Raw genomic sequence first — 19,178 nt, forward strand, 5'->3', positions numbered from 1 at the left:
TAAAAGAGCTACAAATATCACCTTTACCTTTTTACTGGACTGTGCTTTGTTTCCCTCCTTTGCTGTAACTTAGTAAGTTCACAGCCATGGACGTCATACAAAACGCATGTTGGGTTTTGCAGGGCACAGAAAAAGGTCAAAGGGGCAAAGGAGGGTAAACAAACTGTGAATTTGCATCTACTTTCATACGTCAGGGCCAGGAGCCCTTGTGCGCACATACTCACACCTGCACACATGTTCATGCACTGGTGTGATGCCAGCACATGTCAACTTGTTGGTTGTTCGGATATCTGGTTAGAATCTGGCCTTTAGCAGCCAGTGGGGGAAAACCAAGCACAAGCTCATATATCTAGAATATATATATTATACACATATGTATATATAAGGCACACACATATATAGCCTATGTTTACGTGAACAGGCAGAAGGAAAGATGGTGTGCTTGAGACTGAGCTTTTTTTTGAGGTTTCATCATATAGTTTTCCTTCCTCTGTTTGCTTCCACATATTCCATGCATGTATGTTTGTACACGCTCAAGTGACAGTGTGCAGTGCAACCCAACACCATGTACAGTAATATGCAAGGTCAATTTGCACCTCTCCCGGCCTAAGTGACACTAGGGAGTGTGAAATACCCTAAGGAGCTACTCTGAGGTAAGTTACAGTATGTACAGTTCATCAAAATTAAAAGCTAATATGTGTAGAGTTGGCGAGCTAGACTGAAAGCCAGTGGTTCCCACTCATGGTGGCCTGTGACCCCGTACAATAAAAGCAATTGAGGCGCTGTGTCACGTTTCAGATGTCTATGAGTTGTCAGCAATTCCACCAAAGAGACATTTCCCCTCAAGACTTATATTTCATTCAAATAATTGTGTAAAACAAATTCACAAATAACCACAAATACTGGAGAAAAGTTTAAAAAAATTCTAATTTGTGTATGTTTTTTCTTCTTTCCTTTACTAGTGGTTATTACAGATTTTTGAACCCCATTGTATATAATATCATTCAATGTATTTTGACGGGCTTAGGGATGTATTATGTAACATATTTCTATAATATATGGGCAAGAGATATATGTCAATGTATGAAATTGTTAACATTGCTAATATATTCACATATATAAACAATATATATTGTTTACAGGTATATTGTTTACATATGTGCTTTTATTTATGGATACTTCTGATACTTCAAGTAGCCTACATTTTGCAGATAATAATCCTGTACATTAGGATATTGAATGCATGACTCTACTTGTAATGGAGTATTTTTACTTTGTGGTATAGTATTAATTACTGTAAGTAAAGCATCTGAATACCTCTTCCACCGCTGGGCACTCTCATGTGACATACCCTAGTTACTGTAATATATCCAACCCAAACTTTTAAATATGGTGGTTTTGGCGATAATGCACCTGCAAGCTGTTTGCAAACGGCCACAAAACAACATTAGAAGAAGAAGAAACCGGAAGAAATATGGCGGTCAATTTAAGCTGCCAGATCGGCTGTCCACTCTTTGGTTGCTACGAGCTTCTGCTACGTTGCTCGTTTTCAAATCTTCGTATGATATTTATGTAAAAACTTGCTTTGCTACCACTGCTGCTAATGTTATTGTAGCATTTTATAGTCAAGCTAGCCTGCTAACAGTCCAGACATGTCCTAAACAGCGTTGTGGAGGTTGGTGCCACACTTGCAGCTAGCTAGTTAAACTACTCTTTTGTCATTTGTTGTGCCTCCAAGTCTTCCCAAAGGATTTACTCTCTGCTGAGATCAGGAGGACAACAGCCTCTCTTCAGGTCTGTGAGTACATGCTGCATGTGTGAACTTGCATGTTTTAAGTCAATGTTTTGGTTCTGTTGAGTCATGTTTATGGGCTGCTTGTGTCTTGGCCTCCATCTTGGCTGCCTTTACCGTATGTTGCTACCTGTGGCACTAATTGCATTTGCATTGTGCAGCACATTTTCCACTAGTCATTGCTCTTGGTGTAGGTGAGGGTTATATATATATCTTCCACAGATATTGTATGTTGGTTTTGGGGATGTAAGTCAGTCAAAATAAAAACGCATCAACACAACAAAGCTCTTGGCCAGTACAACATGCTTTAATTAACCAAACATTTCTGGCTACCTTGCCCTCATTAGCATGACTTTAAGGATGTAAACATGACTCTTCCCTTGCACACTGTCCATTCACATAATTATTTAGCTGTAATTCATATTGGCATCATTGAAATCATCAACATGGCTTTTGTCACACATGGAAGGTCACATGTTTACACTTTCTCTGCTAACAAAATACTGAGCTAGGCATTAGAGAAATATCACAACTCTGATTGTGTGACAGTTTCTTTTACTCATACATCATATTTACATCTAAACTTTATATTCATAGTATTTAGTAAGTGTTCTGGAGCTTTTGATCATTCCGTGTGACCTTCATCAGTGGATGTAGATTCTTCTTCTTCTTCTTCTTCTATTTTATCATTCAATCACATTTTATCCATGTTTGCTTAAAAGCTGAGGTTCACCTGCCACTAAAGATCATGTGATATGATCAAAAGCTCCAGAACAGCTACTAAATGGACTTTGTCGCACGGTTGTTTAATTGACTGCTGTTTCAAAGGCCAAGAAGGTACTATAAACCTCAACTTTTGAACTCCAATAGAAGAGAAGTCCTTAAATTATACACAATTACATCACAACTTAAACCCCTACTACTGAACAAGCGAGTAAGTGCACCTTGTTTGGAGATGGTTTTGACTGTATTCATTGGAGTGTGAATGCTAATAGGGGTTAGGTTAGGCCATTTTGCTGATCTCTTCATACTGGCACTCCTGTGTGACTCAGCCTTGACTCACTTGTTTCATAATGAATAAAGAAATAATGAATGAGTGGTTTTGTAATATCACACATTCCTCGGTCGGTTTGGGCATGTTACAGAAATATGTTGCCCTAAGCCATGTCAAGTACAGGTGAGGGTGTTCGAGAATAATGCTGGAGAGAAAGTGACTGAGCATGTAAAACAAAGTGAAACTCAAAACAGAGATGCTGTCTCAAACATTTACACTTAATGAGCCTTTATTCCGCAAAATAGAGAGTATGAAAACAAAAGTTATGCAGTGATAAGTTTCCCCGAATTCCCTTGTTTTATTAGTGGGTGAGCAGCTGAACTGCAGCATGTAGGGGCTTGGTGCCTTGCTCAAGGGCATTTCATTGGAAGAACAATTGTAGAAGTTTCCTGCATTCCCTTTTTTTTTATTTTTTTTTATCATGTGTTCCTTCAGTGTTCAGTTAACAAACACATTGTCATGGATGAAATTAGGGCTTCAGCTAACAGTTGTTTTTATTACCATTCAATCCCTCCTTTAACTGATTAGTTGTTTGGAGTATAAAATATCAGACAGTGCCGATTATTTTCATTATCAATGAATGTGCCATCTATTGTTTCAGTCATTTCAATGTCGTGTCTATAACATGTCAGAAATGAGTGAAAAATTAGTAAAAAAAAAACTCACAGGTATGGATGTTGACAGATGATCTGTGTTAAGTAAATGTGGAAGAGTCGTTTCATAACTCATGTCCCATGAAAAAAAAACAAAAAAACAAAACAGGGGACATACTAGCAAAGTGAAGCATCTAGATGCTGGACTTTCCAGGTGTCTCATGCTGCTTTTGAACCATTTTAATGAAGACCAGGGTCAAGATGTTTCTGAGTTTTGATGATGAAACGTGTCTGCCATCTGAAGTTGATCAACTTCCAAGCACACCATGCATTGTGTCCACTGATTGCATAACCGACTATGGGACCATCAGAAAAAAACAAAGAAACAACTAAATAAACAACTAAATAAACTATCTGCACCTATGCTATAATTTTGAAAAGTAGAAAAATTAAGTTAAGGTAAAGCTGAATGAATGTTATAAGTATATGAATGTTTTCTTGTTATTACAAGCCAAATAATGGTATTTTATGTTTATGACAGTCAGTAAGACTGATCTTTTATTTTCCTCTTGTGTGCTGCATACAGGGAGTTCTCCCCTGACAGTTGGACACTTCATGATTCCAGTGGAACAGACCATCATGAATGGCAGTGTCCTTGTGCACCATACTACTGCCCTCAACATCAGTTATCCACCAGAACTGGGAGCAACTCTGGAATTGTTACAGAGGTAATACTCATGTTTTATTTCCAATTAATCTTTGGATAGTGTGATTCAGCCGAATAATAAAAAATGTTATGTTAAATTTAACTTTAAAATTGCAAAATATAATGTTGTTTTTGTCACAGCTTAGTCATTTTGTTTGGTTTGTTTAAAGATCCAGCAACCTGGTAATTTTACATCAATATATCATATTTCCTATATATGACATAGAATTTAATGCTCAAAAAATAAATTATTTTGTTAAAACGTTAAAGTCCCGTTAAACTGACATGAATTTCCAGTCAGACAAGGTCATGTGAGAGAGTTATTTTGTGTCTGGTGTACTCATAACTTTCAAGTTACTGTACTGCTATAAACAAAAGTTTTGTGTGCAAGCCGTCTCAATAACCTTTTAAGTTGAGTAAATGAATTGGGATTTGCATGGTAGGTATGAAATATATAATATAGGTATCAGTGCACGAAACCCAAAAAAAACAAACAGATATTTTTATTTTATAATTTAGAAACCGATACCAGAAAAATATTAAGATCCTGATTTAAAAAAAAAAATGCAGTTAGCAGCCTCAGAAGACTAATTCACATTTAAATGTCTGGGGAAAGGCGAAAAGGACACTCTCCAGAAGAAAAAAAAAAAAAAAAAAAACAATTAATCAGGAACCCATTCGATCCTTTAATCAATTCTCTCAACTTGACACTTGACAGGCACGACCTTAGGTAGCTGATCAGAGGTCAGCTCCATCTGTACTCAATCAATTCCATTACAATGACTAAATGAAGGGATAATTGAAAGTTATGCAGAGAGTCCCACGTGAAGATAATTGATTGCATTCTTTATGGCCAATGATGCCATTCATTCATTAAGACTCTGAGGGATCTGAAGTTACATTTGGTTGCGACTCTTGTCATTCACTCACGTAAGAACCCAGTAGACGAGCATGGACGCACAATAATTGGACTTTTTCCTTCAAATTGATAAGCCTAGATTTGTAGGTGCCCATTGCCCAGACAAGAGGAAGCTATTTGAACACCTGGCATAGTGGAAATCAGATTGTGGAAAAATATAACGAGACTAGAAAAAAACCTCTTTATTCGAGGTTGTTTGAGGTCATGCTAGGAGTCGGCAGTTGGCGTAGAGCAATAAGGGCACAGCTGGGAATAGCAAGTGGATGGATGTGCCGCTTGGCAAGGTGCCCGATGTGACAGCTGACTTAATAAGGAAGGCCTTTTATCCAGACGAACATGTCGTCGATGCTGCAGCAGCCTTTCTAACAGACAGACGGTTTCTCTGCTGCTGGACCGGGGGGGAGGGGAAATGTGACCTCCGATGGACCCACCTTCCCTTAAAGATCACTGGCTGTCAGTAACGCTGATTGTGCTGATTCCCCACTGCTCATCATAACTACACAGTTCTACTAAATAAAACTGATTACTTAAATGCATTACATCTGCAACTAAACTGTTTACTCAGCCAACAATTTTCTCAAATAATCAATTAATCGTTTGGTCTATAAAAAGTCAGGGCATTGGCAATTCCTTTTTTATTAGAAGAAATTACTTTAACAATTAATCATTTATCAAAATTGTTGCTGATTAGTTTTGTGTCTTTCAAGTAATTGTTTCTGTAATCTCTAATGTTGTGGTTGTCAGTATAATCATTACTATATTACAATAGTAGATGATATCTGTCTATGTTTGCACCTTAAAATAGGTACGGACAGATTTGTGTTTTTATGTTCAAAATATTAATGAATGAATACTGTTCATTTGTGCAAAATGGAGAATCTTAAACGGCCTGTTGTATTTGATTTAAGGGATAACCGACATGAAAATATGAATTGTAAGTATATGTTTTATACCAAAGAACATTTAGCCATGCTAGAAATCGTGCTGCAACTATAATTGTCAATATAATATTCAAAGAGGTATTCATTTTTTTTTTTTTTTGGTCATTTGGGAGCAGCTCAAGAAGCGGTAAATACGACATTAACATATTGTGACCTTATAAAGCTAAAATGGCAAATATGTTAGCAAAGCAAACAGCTGCCAATTTACTCACCGAGCAGACGTGGACCAACATTAGCATTCATTTGGACCACTCGGTGAGTCAAAGGCCGATATTTCCTCTCCTCTCACCAACTACTGAGGGAAATATCTGGTTCTTTAGCTAAATGCTCTATTGTTCACCAGCTATGCACTAACTTTGTCTGGAAACAGCTGCATGCTGGAAACAAATGAACCAAATGTTAAATTTATGTGTAAAATCAAAACGGCAAGCTGAAAGATTGTTCATACAAATATTGATTAGTTAATTTTTAATCTGTGAACTTTTGCTATTAACCAATTAATAAGTTAGTCTATACGATACCTGCATACAGTGAAAAATACCAATCAAAGTTCACCCCGAGCCAAAGGTGATGTTGTCAAAAATCTAGGTTTGTCTGAAACCCAAAAATATTTCAATTATTTAGTTCTATTAAACAGCAAAAAAACAGCAAGTCCTAATGTTTGAAAAGCTGGAACCAGCTATTTATTTAAGCATTTTTGCTTGAAAATGACTTAAACTGTTAATCAAAAGTAAAAAATGTTGATTAATTTTCTATCGTTAGACCAGTACATTAATAAACTAATTTTTTCAGCTGTTGAAAGCAAGAAAAACACAATGAAATGTCCGCAGAATGTAAGATAAATGTCTAGTTGATATTTTAAAGCAAGATTAACATTTTTTAAAGTGTTTTCTCCTTTAACCCCATCATTACAGGCCTATCCCTTAACCTTTAACCTTATCTATTTCTAATTCACATCCTTATTATAACCCGTAACCCAACTCTTAATCCTAAACAAGCTAATGAACAGATGAGGGCTGACAAAATGTCCTTACTCGGGAGGATTTTCGTCGTCTTTCTATTATCATGAGGACAACACACACATGCAAACCACCAGAGTCAAGTGAGTTATCCACTCACCCACTGCCCCCCCCCCCCCCCCCCCCCCCTGCTCCCCTGTCTGTCTGACTGAGTTCCCGTTCCCATCTACCCAGAGAGCCCAGCCACTGGAGATACTGAGAGAAGAAAAACACACTTTGTTTTTGACGACATTAAAGGCAGGCAGCCTTGTCACAGTGTGGCTGTGTGTGTGTGTCTGTGTGTGTTACCTTGTTTGATAGGGAAATTGGATCTAGACTTGAGAGGGGAGTGTAATGCGGTTAAAGGCATCATGAAAAGCCAGCTGTAACAGGATTTCATCCTCTGTGGAACTCTGACTGACTGCTGCCGTGAGGCAAGTCATTAGGGAAAATCCATGTGTGGGAGCATATTCGGGTGTGCGTGTTTGTGTGCCTCCTGTGCCGAAACTGTAAGTGGGTTGGTTTATATTCTCGAGAGTCTGAGTTGTTGAATCTGTTGTGCAGTTTTTCACTTTGTACAAGGGTCAGACCAAATGCTCACTGATGTCATACTGCAGTACCTGTGCCCCGACGTCGATAGAGCCAGTTAATAGATGTGATAAATTAGATGCATATGGTTGAAAGATATGACAAATGGGTAGATAGGAACATTTGGTTGATCAGTGCAGTGTGATAGAAATGTAGAGCTTTAATTTGTTGAATTAGTTTCATGTTTGAATATTGTTCATATTATAATTGTTTGGTCTATAAAACAACTTCAAACTGTGAAAAATGCCACATCAAAAATGTGTTTACAATGAACTAAAGTATAAGAATCACAAACACAACAGCAAATTCTCACATTGGTTAAGCTGGAAACATCAAATGTTTGATCAGTAATATAGTTGCAGCTCTAGATAGATAGATAGATAGATAGATAGATAGATAGATAGATAGATAGATAGATAGATAGATAGATAGATAATGAGATAGATACTGTAAATTGGTGACTGATGCAGTTGACAAATAAGTTCCAATGTTGTTTTAAGATGAATAGATATGATATGTTTGATAAATACATATAGTACCATATGATCAATACAATTTTTTAAATAGCAGCGGATGATTGATATTGCACGATCAATGGATAGGCACAACAGATGAGATAAATACTGATTGGTAGATCCGATCTATATCTATATCAATCCAGCCTTTTCTCCTGATTTCAGTACCTCATATTGATACCGTGTGCGGATGTAATTCCACTGCTTTTCTTTAATAACATACTGTATGTGTGTGGATATGTATGCTGTGGCACTAAAAATTGAGTCAGTGACCTGCCTTGACTAGGTGAATGAAACTGATTGTCGTAATCGGCGGATTGGTGCATCCCTTGTAGATAGTGAGTTAAGCAAAAAACCCACTGGATCTAGAGGAACTAATGCTTATGGATATGTTTAGGATTTATAATATTTTTTAGATGTAAATGAAGCTGTTTGAAGACTGATTCTGATTTGTATTTTACACAATATTCTGACATTTGGACGAAAACGATAATCTGTTATTTGAGATATCACTAATCCGACTAATGAATGATGAAAATAATCGTTAGTTGCAGCTGTAGATAAAATATAATATGGAACTGTAGATGGATGTGATGTTGTGCACTCTATAGGCGTGTAGATAAATAGAAAATGCACCTCTAGTGCGGTAAATTGTGTCCTTCCACTCATTTGTTTTTAAGCTAGAAGCTATTAGTGAAACATGATTTGCTGCGTGTGTTTTCATATGCCAAGGTGACTGTACGTATGTGTGTTTCGTGGAGAACAATTTTAATAGCTTCTTGCCAAGGTCAGCGCCTTTGCCGTGCTATGCGTGGAATGAGTGAAGGCCTTCGCTTGCAGTGCCTTCAGCTGACTCCAGAGAGTCGCGCTCATTGTGTGGCAGCCGAGGGGGAACAAAGACATTTCCACTGGAGGAACTTTGGGTTCCTGTCGATAAGGAGGGCAGCGTTGTGAGCCCAGGCCGTGTTTATATGCTTGAGTACAGTGGGGATCTACGCTGCAGCAGAGGCTTGCACTTTCCAGACAACAAGTGGTGGCTGTATAAATAGTCACCCTTGGAGAAACTTCAAAGGGAGGGAGAAAATTCCACCCGATGATCAAGATTCCCAGCCTAGATGAATCGTGTGCGTTTATCAGGGTTTAGGGGTTTAGGCTCAAACAAAACAAAACAAAACCTGAAATCAAACCTGACTTTCAAACCATTTGAAACCTTCCAGTATTCACAAATGTGATGTCATATCTTCAAGTACAGTAACTAGAGGAACTCCATTAAATTCTGACCATTTACTTTTATTCAGTTCATTTGTTCAGTGGGAAATATTGTACTTCATTCATTTCATTTATTTGATAGCTTTAGGTAATACTTACTTTACAGATTAAACATATTCATGCAAAACATGTTGTTGTTTTATGAAATATGATGCATTATTATAAATGAAAATGCCTGTAAAATTGTTACAATTTGCTCCAGCTCCAACGAGCTTAAACATTAAAATACTCCTTTAATGCATCAATGATAAAATATCAGAAAATTTTTAATTGTGGTTTTTTAAACCACTGCTTATTATGACCCTTAGGCCTTTAATCTAATCCTAACATTCAGAAGTCCTTAAGTTTCTAATGAAAGTAACTCATCATACCTACCAAGATTCATTGTGAACACTGACCGTGTCATCCATATACCGTATGAGCCACATTGGCATGGCGTTAAAACTCTTTGACAGCTCGTCAGGGGAAGTGGGTTTATGATTTTTCACAGATCCATTCTTGCCAAAGTGCATTCCTTTAGTCTTTCACCATCAGGAGTCTGTGATTAACCATAAGTCAGTCGGTTGACAAACAACAGAACAGTTTAAACTTACTCATATGTTCTCAAAGAAAATATTTCTGTACCCAACAAGGGGGTAAAATATAGGTTTAAACTTGAGGCCATATGGGCGCTGTTGCCCCCCACAGGCAAGTTTCTGTACAGTTTCTTGACCAAAGTTCCTTGTTCCTTCTTTACATTTCAAACACAATAATGGCAGCATCCTGTACTGCCTCCAAGATTTCTGTCCTTACTGTGCGTTTGTCCATCTGATCAAGGTGCAGAGGACATTTCCAGATTTTTCATAGCTGTGTCATGAGCTGCTTGACGGTGGGTCTGTCCACAAACCCGCAGATGTCTCAGATAAGTTTAATGCGTTTATTCCCCAGTTTTCGTCATAGGCTGTAGTTTCTTGTGTTTGCTGCACAGCTCTGTCTCTGATTCCATATGTCATATACTTTTATGCCCAAAGTTGTCTTTGTGTAGCTTTGAAATGCCTCCATTATTCTTTCAGTACGGGAGAATGAATTGGCTCTTGATATTCTGTTGACCCTTTAAGTAGCTGTAAAACTATATAGAGTGCATGAAATGTTTGTTGTGTTGTTGTAGTTGGTTATAAGTAATGCCTTATGGGTTTTTGATGGGTTTTTTGGCATTACATTTCACAGAGGTTAATTAGGGATATCTGTCAAACTGAATTTATACTGAACTTTGTCTTTGAGACGTCTTTTTTCCTTTGGTTGTCTGTTGATGAAGTTTGGGGTGCTGTAACTCTTAAAAAAAGCTCTTACCTTTGTCTTCTCATGGTCACTTTATACCAAAGTTTGTTGATATTGTTTTCTGACTGGTTATATTGTATAAAGCATTAAAGTTTGTATTTCATTTGAGAACACTAGCCATCCTGAACTTCATACTGTTGAGACCATTATGTACCCAAGCCCTCTAATGACATTCACACACTGTCTGCTGCCTTTCCTGTCCACTTATCAGTCGCTAATTGCCAATAATGTCGTGGAGACAACATTGCATCTGAACTGTTTCATTCCCTTATCCTGGTGTTTAGCCACTGGCTTTCATGTAATATGTTCCCACGCTTGGCGACGGGACTTTCCAAACTCTGCAGACAGTTCAGGATGGGACATTTTAAGTTTAACTATGCTAGCATTAGCTTCTGCTGGTGCATTTTTTTAGTTTCCACTAGAGGAACTCTGTGGTTTAGATTTGGGACAGTTTTTTGGTTTTATTAAACCCATCTTTTCTCAGCCTTTTTACAAACAACTTTGTGTTGCCTCTGACACTATCTGTAATGACATCTGTGTGGAGATGGATCTGTGGAGGTCAGCCAGAATGACCATTGGCTTCTTCATCACCTCTTCTATCACGGCCGAGTGGCCAGTTCCAGGAAGAATCCTGGTTGTTTCAAACTTCTTCCATTTCAGACTTATTGAGGCCACTGTGCTCTTTGGATTCTTCAATGCAGCAGAAATGTTTTTGTAGCCTTCCCCAGATCTGTGCCTCGGCACAATCCTGTCTCTGAGCTCTGCAGTCAGTTCCCTCCTCCTCATGGCTTGGTTCTTTGCTCTGATCTGCATCGTCATAGCTTCGTCATCGTTTGTCATAGCAAAGGGTCTGAATACTTATATCAATGCTATATTTCAGTTTTTCCTTTTTAATAAATTTGCAAAAAAATATAAAATTCAGTTTCACTTTGTCATTTTGGGGTAGGGAGTGTAGTTTAATGTGGGAAAAATTTACTTTAAAATTTTTTTTAACATAAGCCAGAAACATGATTTAAAAAAGGGGGTCTGAATACTTTCTGAATGTATTGTATGACAAAGAACAGCATCAAATTGTCACATTTGAGAAGCTGGAACCAGCGAATGTTTTGGCTAATGACTGACTAAAATGATCATTCGATTATCAGAATAGCTGCCATTTAATTTTCTGTGGGATTGACCAAATGATTATTCAACTACTCGTTGCAGCTGCAGTCATGACCCATCGTCCAAACAGATTTCTTTGCTCGACTTAACGATAGAAACTAGGCTGCAATTTTCACTTTCTCTGGACATGAAAAGTGATGAGCGCCATGCTTTTGCTGTGTAACTTTGGTCCCGTAATAAAGCTCAAAAAGCAGGGTGTGAAGGGAAATGGACAGGGCTTCAGTGACACCAAACCCACATCTGACACCTGATAAGGAGCATGAGCGCGGCATGGACACCAGCAGGCGTGGAGCCAAAGATACTCCATGGCGGCACATTGATGATGAGGGCTGAGAGTGCTGAGAGGTGAGAGACGTGTGGAAAGGAGAAAGGCTGATGTCTTCACATTTGGCCTATCGGAGGTTTCCTGTCTGTGCCAAGCGTGAGAATGTGTTCAAATTCACTACATTCAAATTATTCATCTTTCTATAGCCTTTCCTAATAATAATCATCATAATCATCATAAGTTTCAACTTTCAACTTTATTTTAGTGCTAAAAGTACTTTGGTTTGACGGCAGGAATAACGTACAGATCACAGGAATACACTGACTTTGTCAATGAGCTATATATAAAACAAATAAAATACAATATAGGAACTACAATATTTAAAATGCATAAGAATAATTATACCTTTTTATATAAGAAGGGAATAAGATGTGAATAAAACAGCAGCAGATGAAGCCAAAATGGAAAAAAACCCACTACCACCCTGTTCATAAGAAAGTGGAAGGTAAGATTAAGACCAGATACATATAGAGCCAAATAAAGTGAAGCCGCTAGTAACACAAATGTAGGTGTGCAAGTCTTTACTAGATTCAGTGTTTCAATGGCCACAGGTGTAAAGGAGAGTCTAAAACGCTGTGTGTTTATTTTGGGCTTCCTGTATTGGTGGCCTGAAGGAAGGATGACAAACTCCTTGTGAGGAGCGTCACGCACCTTGAAACACACTGTTTTCTTGGAAAGAACAAACGGTCCTGGACCTTTTCACAGACGGCATCGGTGTTTGACTTGAAGCAAGGCTTGTAGTACCCAAGTATTTGTAGTCTGGAACATTTGGATCAAGCCTAGTGAGCATACTACGATGTACATATAAACATAGATACAAGTAAAATCACACCAAGGCTGATGCTTTGTAGCGAGACCACGGTTGCATCCTCAGTAAATCTTGTGCTGATGGTTTTATAGTGTTACCAATACTCCCTCCTTCAGTGGCTGTTTTGACCCGTGCTCATTGATTTTCTCCACAGAGGGAGTCAATGCAGAGATGAGCACTACTGCTGCAGCAAAGAGGGTCAGTAAGTTTATAGCCAAAGGAGGGAGGGAAGGATTTCTGCTTTACTCACACTCGCACAGAGGAGAAAAGAGCTGGTTTATTTTTAAACTGTGGCCTCGTATAACATTTTAAAATATGATAATATCTGTGTTTTGGGTTACAGTGAAGAAATGAATGTAGATTGCTTGTTGTGGGACTTAAGCTTACTCAGTTTGGTTTGTAATCTCTCCTTATAGATGTGGTTAAAAAGGCATCTTGGCTGTTGGGTTTTCTCTGCAGGTGGTAAAAATGCACACCCACAATGGCTTAGTTACTTGTATTTAAAGGGAAATTACCATACAAGCTGAAAAGAACAGAAAGCTTAATCTTTAACATAGCCGCTGGCATTTTAGCCTGTTTATAGTACATACTGTATATAGTTCTGTAATTCCAAGCAAGTGGCTTCATCATTAGTCAATCTTTTTAGGAATAAAATTGTCTTGTCTAATTTGGCTTATATGGACTGTATACTGATAAAATTTGATAAAAAATGAAATATAATTAACACGCTGATGTAACATTCTTAGATTTATTTCAAGCCAGCAACAACATGTCTTGACATTTATATTAGCTGTAAGACTGCCAACAGTTGTTTGCTCCAAAACTGTTGTCACTGAATATTACTGGCAGACAATCCATCTGACAACTCAGACATACAGTCGCCAGTTTATTAGGTACACTTAATAACTATAAGGTTCATTTTTTAAACTGGACTTCTGTGTCTTACACTACACTAATACTGTGTATCAGACTGAGCTAGTTCTGCCTATTTCTGGCTACTATAATATCTATATTCTGTATTAATGGCTCCGGGGGTGGAACAGGTCATTCAATAATCGCAGGGTTAGCAGTTCAGTTCCTGGCTCCGCATATTAAAGCGTCCTGTGCCTGTGTGTGTGTCTGTGTTTTCTTGTGCAGTAAAAGCACAATACAAATGCAGCCCAACCATTTAAGTACAGTATAAATGTCCATTAAGCAAAGGGTCAACAAGATACTTGTCTCAGGTATAAAGTTGTTGCTGCATTCTGAGTAGTTTTTAAAACAATAATAATTAATGTGCAACAGATTTTAGTATTTATTTTGTGTATGTGCTCACTATTACATCTAGTTGTGACTAGTGTAGATCATACCATGATTGTCCAGCACAAAGCACATGAAGGAGAGAGGGTCATCAGAGGGAAGAACAGGCTGCTGTGTAGATGTAACGCTAATGTGAGCATAGAGAGCTCTGTAAACATACAGCCATGGTACTGATGGAAGTTCAAGTGTGTAAAACAGAGAGTGTGTTAAGAGGCATTAGATTACATTTATAGTACATGCACTTGGCACTGTGCTAGTACTGTATTTGTTGTAGCTACACATGCTTATACTGACCCCTACTGTTGGACTACAGCTCCTACAACTGTCCTCAACACTGTTTTTTCATTGTCAGGGAAAAGCTAGTTCCCTTCTGCTTTGGCTCAACACAAAACTCTCTCTTTAGGGTTCAAACATCTGACAACTCAGACAAAAAGAGAAATTAGTTAAACTGCTATATATATATAAGTAATGTGTTTAAAGTAATGTGCTTACTATAGATGAAACTGCTCAAATGTATATAAAGTAGGTGAGATTAGCTCCATTTCAACCTGCTAATGGTTATATGGATATTTTATTTGATAATATTAATCATAATGAATACTTTTGCTTGTGATATTTTACATTTTGCTTTGTATTTAAGTAGGATTTTGTTTAACCCTTTTAGTCTCTTATTCCTACAGCTTGCATTGTACTACATGCAGGAATATTGTGACTATTTTATTGCCTGTTATGTCGTGTCACGTCCTTCTATATGTTCTTTACTGAAAACAAATTCCACTGGCTCTGGAAATGTTGCCAATACAGTAAAGTAAGGAGAAAGCAGGCTTTTACTTCATCGTTCAAGTTCCATCAGTTTTTATAAGAGATATTGTGTCATGCCTTCTTCAAAATTATACCAAAAAAATTAAAATAGAAAGGCCATTATACTGCACGACCACAGGGTTGCTTAATCATTACCAGTGTCCCCATGCAAAAGAGCAAAAGCACAGCAAACTGCCTAATTAATGGAGAGTCCAAACATTCCTGGCTTTTATACTGGGACACAAAGGAAGACCTTTTTTTTTGTGGCTCAGTAATAAATCAGTAGCAGCAGTCAGTCAGTGACACACGAACACAATGTAACAGTGATGTTTCTGCAGCGGCCACAGCCACGGAGGCGACTCCAGCATCACACATTTCTCACCTCCTCAGTGAATTAGCACTAACCATGAAATCAATTGTGAAAAGAGGTTAACTGTTAACCAGCAGCGGCGTTAGCCAATCAGCAAACAACTGGAGGGGTTTTAAATGGTGCCTTCATTGAGGAGTCATAGAGATGGATGTGCCAGTATCTGCAAGGAGATGTTTGTAGATTTTTCTTTTGCAATATTTTCTAGATACAACTTATATAAAAAAAAAAGTAGATGAAATATGTCAGAGCCACCAAATTATGTTAATCTTGTTTTAAGCACAAGTTAATGAGCTTTCAGTTTACTTGCACACCTGTAGTTTAAGCCTCAGAAGGGTATAAAGTGCAATGCATGCACTCACAGTGAGCCAGTCTTTGGGTGCAGGTTGTAATCAGTACCAATGCACTTAAGATTCAATCGATTTTTTTCCTGTGTTTTAGAAACAAAACTCAGGCAGAATGTTTTAGAATAAGTGATAAAACGAGGACTCTGTGTATGAGAGAGCAGCAGCAGATGTGAGCAGAGAGCATCCAGAGGGGGGAGGAGGGTGATTTGTTGAAGAGGAGGGAGGGTGTCTAGTGACAGAGAGCTGTCATTTCCATCAGCCTCATTAGTTAATTATATTGTCAGGGATCCCATTAGTGTTTTTACAGTTCACTGAACTCCTCCCTTTGTATCAACATCGTGTGTGTGTGTGTGTGTGTGTGTGTGTGTGTGTGTGTGTGTGTGTGTGTGTGTCTTGTAAGACAATATGTCTGCCACATAGAGGGATAAAAGACATTTATTTCTTATTCATAGTATTGTTTTGTTTTAAAGGTTTGTTTTTCATCAACAGTTTCTATGGTTTTATACTGCAAAGGAAAATAGTTTTGTTTTGCTGCTACTTTTTGTATTTTGTATCTTGTATATTTAGTATTTAATTGTACATATTATATTATATTATATTATATTTTATTTTTTTCCATTCTATTATTTATCTTCTTTAAGTGTTTGATTCTTGTCATTTGGCAATCTGTTTTTCTTTCTTTGTACTGTCCACTTTGCTGCTGTGACACAAGGAATTTCCCCACTGTGGGACTAATAAAAGGAATATCTTATCTTAAAACGTTTTTTCTCTAGTAAATAAATGACAAAAGAAAAACCAACATGAAGTGTCATAGTGAGGGAGTGGGTTGCATCAATTCTGCCGGCCTCTCAAAATTAATTATTAATTATTATTATTATTCACTTACCAATAACCAACAATATACATTATATTGCCAACAATATAAATTAATATTTTAATTTGAACAGCCACATCAAGCCACATAGCGTTTATATCACAGCCTTGACAAACAACCTGGTTATGTGTTACAGTGTGATATTTTCTACTGTAACGACATTTAGAGCTTATGGGGTACAAATGTATAAAATGTGCCACAAAACGAATGTTGCCCAAGTGGAAATAAAAACTTCAATGATTAGGCAACAGTCTCTATATGGTGTAAGTGAGGAAATCGACCACTAGAGTGTACTGTCAACCCACATGAAAACATTTTATTCCAGGCCAGATGCATCCGTCCATATACGTCCTTTGCTAGATAGACATTATACTTTCTACATGGGACTGAACTAATATTTAAAGAAGGAAAGAACAGGGACAGACATAATGGAGCCCACTCACCATGGACTCCGTACATTATTTAGTGTATAAAGATATTCTTTGAATAATATTTGACTTCCTGGTTATATTCATAAATAATAATAATGATAAGAAACATCAACAAACTGTGTCCATGATGCAAAGAGAAAAATAAACAAGGAAAACTGAAGAAGAAGAAAGAGTCTATTAATGTGTGTAGAAGTGCTCCAAACCATTCACAGTGAATTTATTCAGTTTGGAAAAGCTCTCAGAGCGATGTCAGCTCTGAGTGGACACAGAAAAAACCTCTCAAATCAACATTTTGCCAAACAATCGCTGCTAAAAGAGTTTCCTGGCAGGCAGTCACTCAGAGAGAGTAGACATACATTTACTCACTCGCTCCTGCACATAACACACAGGAACACTTCACACGAGGAGGTGGTAAAAGGTCCTGATAAGACAAGAGAATATGGCATCAAAATCCCAATTAATGCAGCTTTAAAATGCAAAAATGACACAGCGAACTTGTTAGCAAACAGTTGTCTGGTTAGACATTCAGAAGACGCGGAGTAATGTTATCATTTACTTGAAGTCGTCGTGTTTCTGGCCATCTGCCTTTAGCTCTGCTCTCTGCTAACTCCTGAGGGAAACATCTGGCTCTTGAGTGTCTTAACTCCCCACTGTGTTCACCAGCTAGTCTCTAACTCTGTCTGTGTGCTGCACAGTGTGTCAGGTAGCGTACAAAACCAAAACAATGAGATGAAAGATACTGAAATGCTCCTTAAAACTGAAGGGAACTGCCCTTTTACATTAGGTGTAACCGTATGATCCATTGTTACTATGAGAGTGTTGATTATAGCGACTTTCATTCAGGAAGAAATAACACAGTTTAATAATACAAATTGAAGCTGAGGGTTTCAGCTGTATCTCACTGTGTATTTCTGTCACTTGCTATTATGCTATTATAGGGGAAACATATGATAGTGGATATTGTTTCGGTCTGGCAATAAGTCAAATCTTTCCAACACAAAGCAGTTCAATGACTACACTAAACTTTTTGTCATGTGGACACATCCTGGATGAAATTCGAAGTTAAATATATAATGTATTGTCCCGTCTATGTAACTGGCCGATAAACTTTTAGTCTTTCAAGGAGCCACAAATCATGAACCCACAGCTCTTCTTGAGTCTCACACTCCTCCTCAGTCAGGATTGTGTGATTCACTTGCAAAGTGAAACTCAACCAAACCATTAAATGGCTTTTAACAACATAACTTGATTTTTATGCATCCCCAGGGCGGCTTGTGTATTAGAACCGGGCTGACTTTGTTGGTTAGGTAATGTGATTTTATAATGAGATTTAATGAGAAAATTCTTTTCAAAGTCTTTATTTGGAGGCGGATTGTAGAAGATGGACAGATGTGGCTTTCCTGGAGAAAAGATGAATATAGTTTCTTCTGAGTGGCTGTATCTTGAAAATGCACCAAAAAACAAACCAAAAAGAAGGAACAGGACTATAAAACTAGAATGATCTTCAAAATCCATCCAAACCTATACAAAAAAATACAGAGTACGAAAGCCCCAATAACATTTTTTTATAAATTCAGAGTTGTATAACCGTGTGGGCTCGCTGGCTCCTTTTTTAAATCCCTGATGGTTTTAATTGCTCATGTTATTGAGAGAATATAAAGCACAGGAATAACTAACCTCTTCAGCCTGTTACAGGAAACCAACAGCAAAATGTTCAACGCACTGACTGACACAGACACACACACACATGCATTCACTAAAGCCTCCCTCTCTGCTCTGTCTCAATGTCACACACATATACACACCTACAGTGTCTCACGCACAATCTTCAACCTTTTCTTTTCCGCCGGTCTCTCACCTTCTTCCTCTATTATTACTTTTCTTGTCATTTGTCTCTTGTTATATCACCACCTCAGTAAGTACGCTTCAGTCCATTTACACCGTCTGCTTGACGCTGCTGCCATACGAAAATTGCTGCTGCAAATTAGCCTAACTGTAGAGCAGCTATAGGCCCACTGCATACTGTTTAATGTCCTCTTAAAGACATGCAAGCTGCTCTTTCAGTGCAGA

Source organism: Seriola aureovittata, chromosome 19 (genome assembly GCF_021018895.1).
Source record: "Seriola aureovittata isolate HTS-2021-v1 ecotype China chromosome 19, ASM2101889v1, whole genome shotgun sequence".
NCBI classification, from domain to species: Eukaryota; Metazoa; Chordata; class Actinopteri; order Carangiformes; family Carangidae; genus Seriola; species Seriola aureovittata.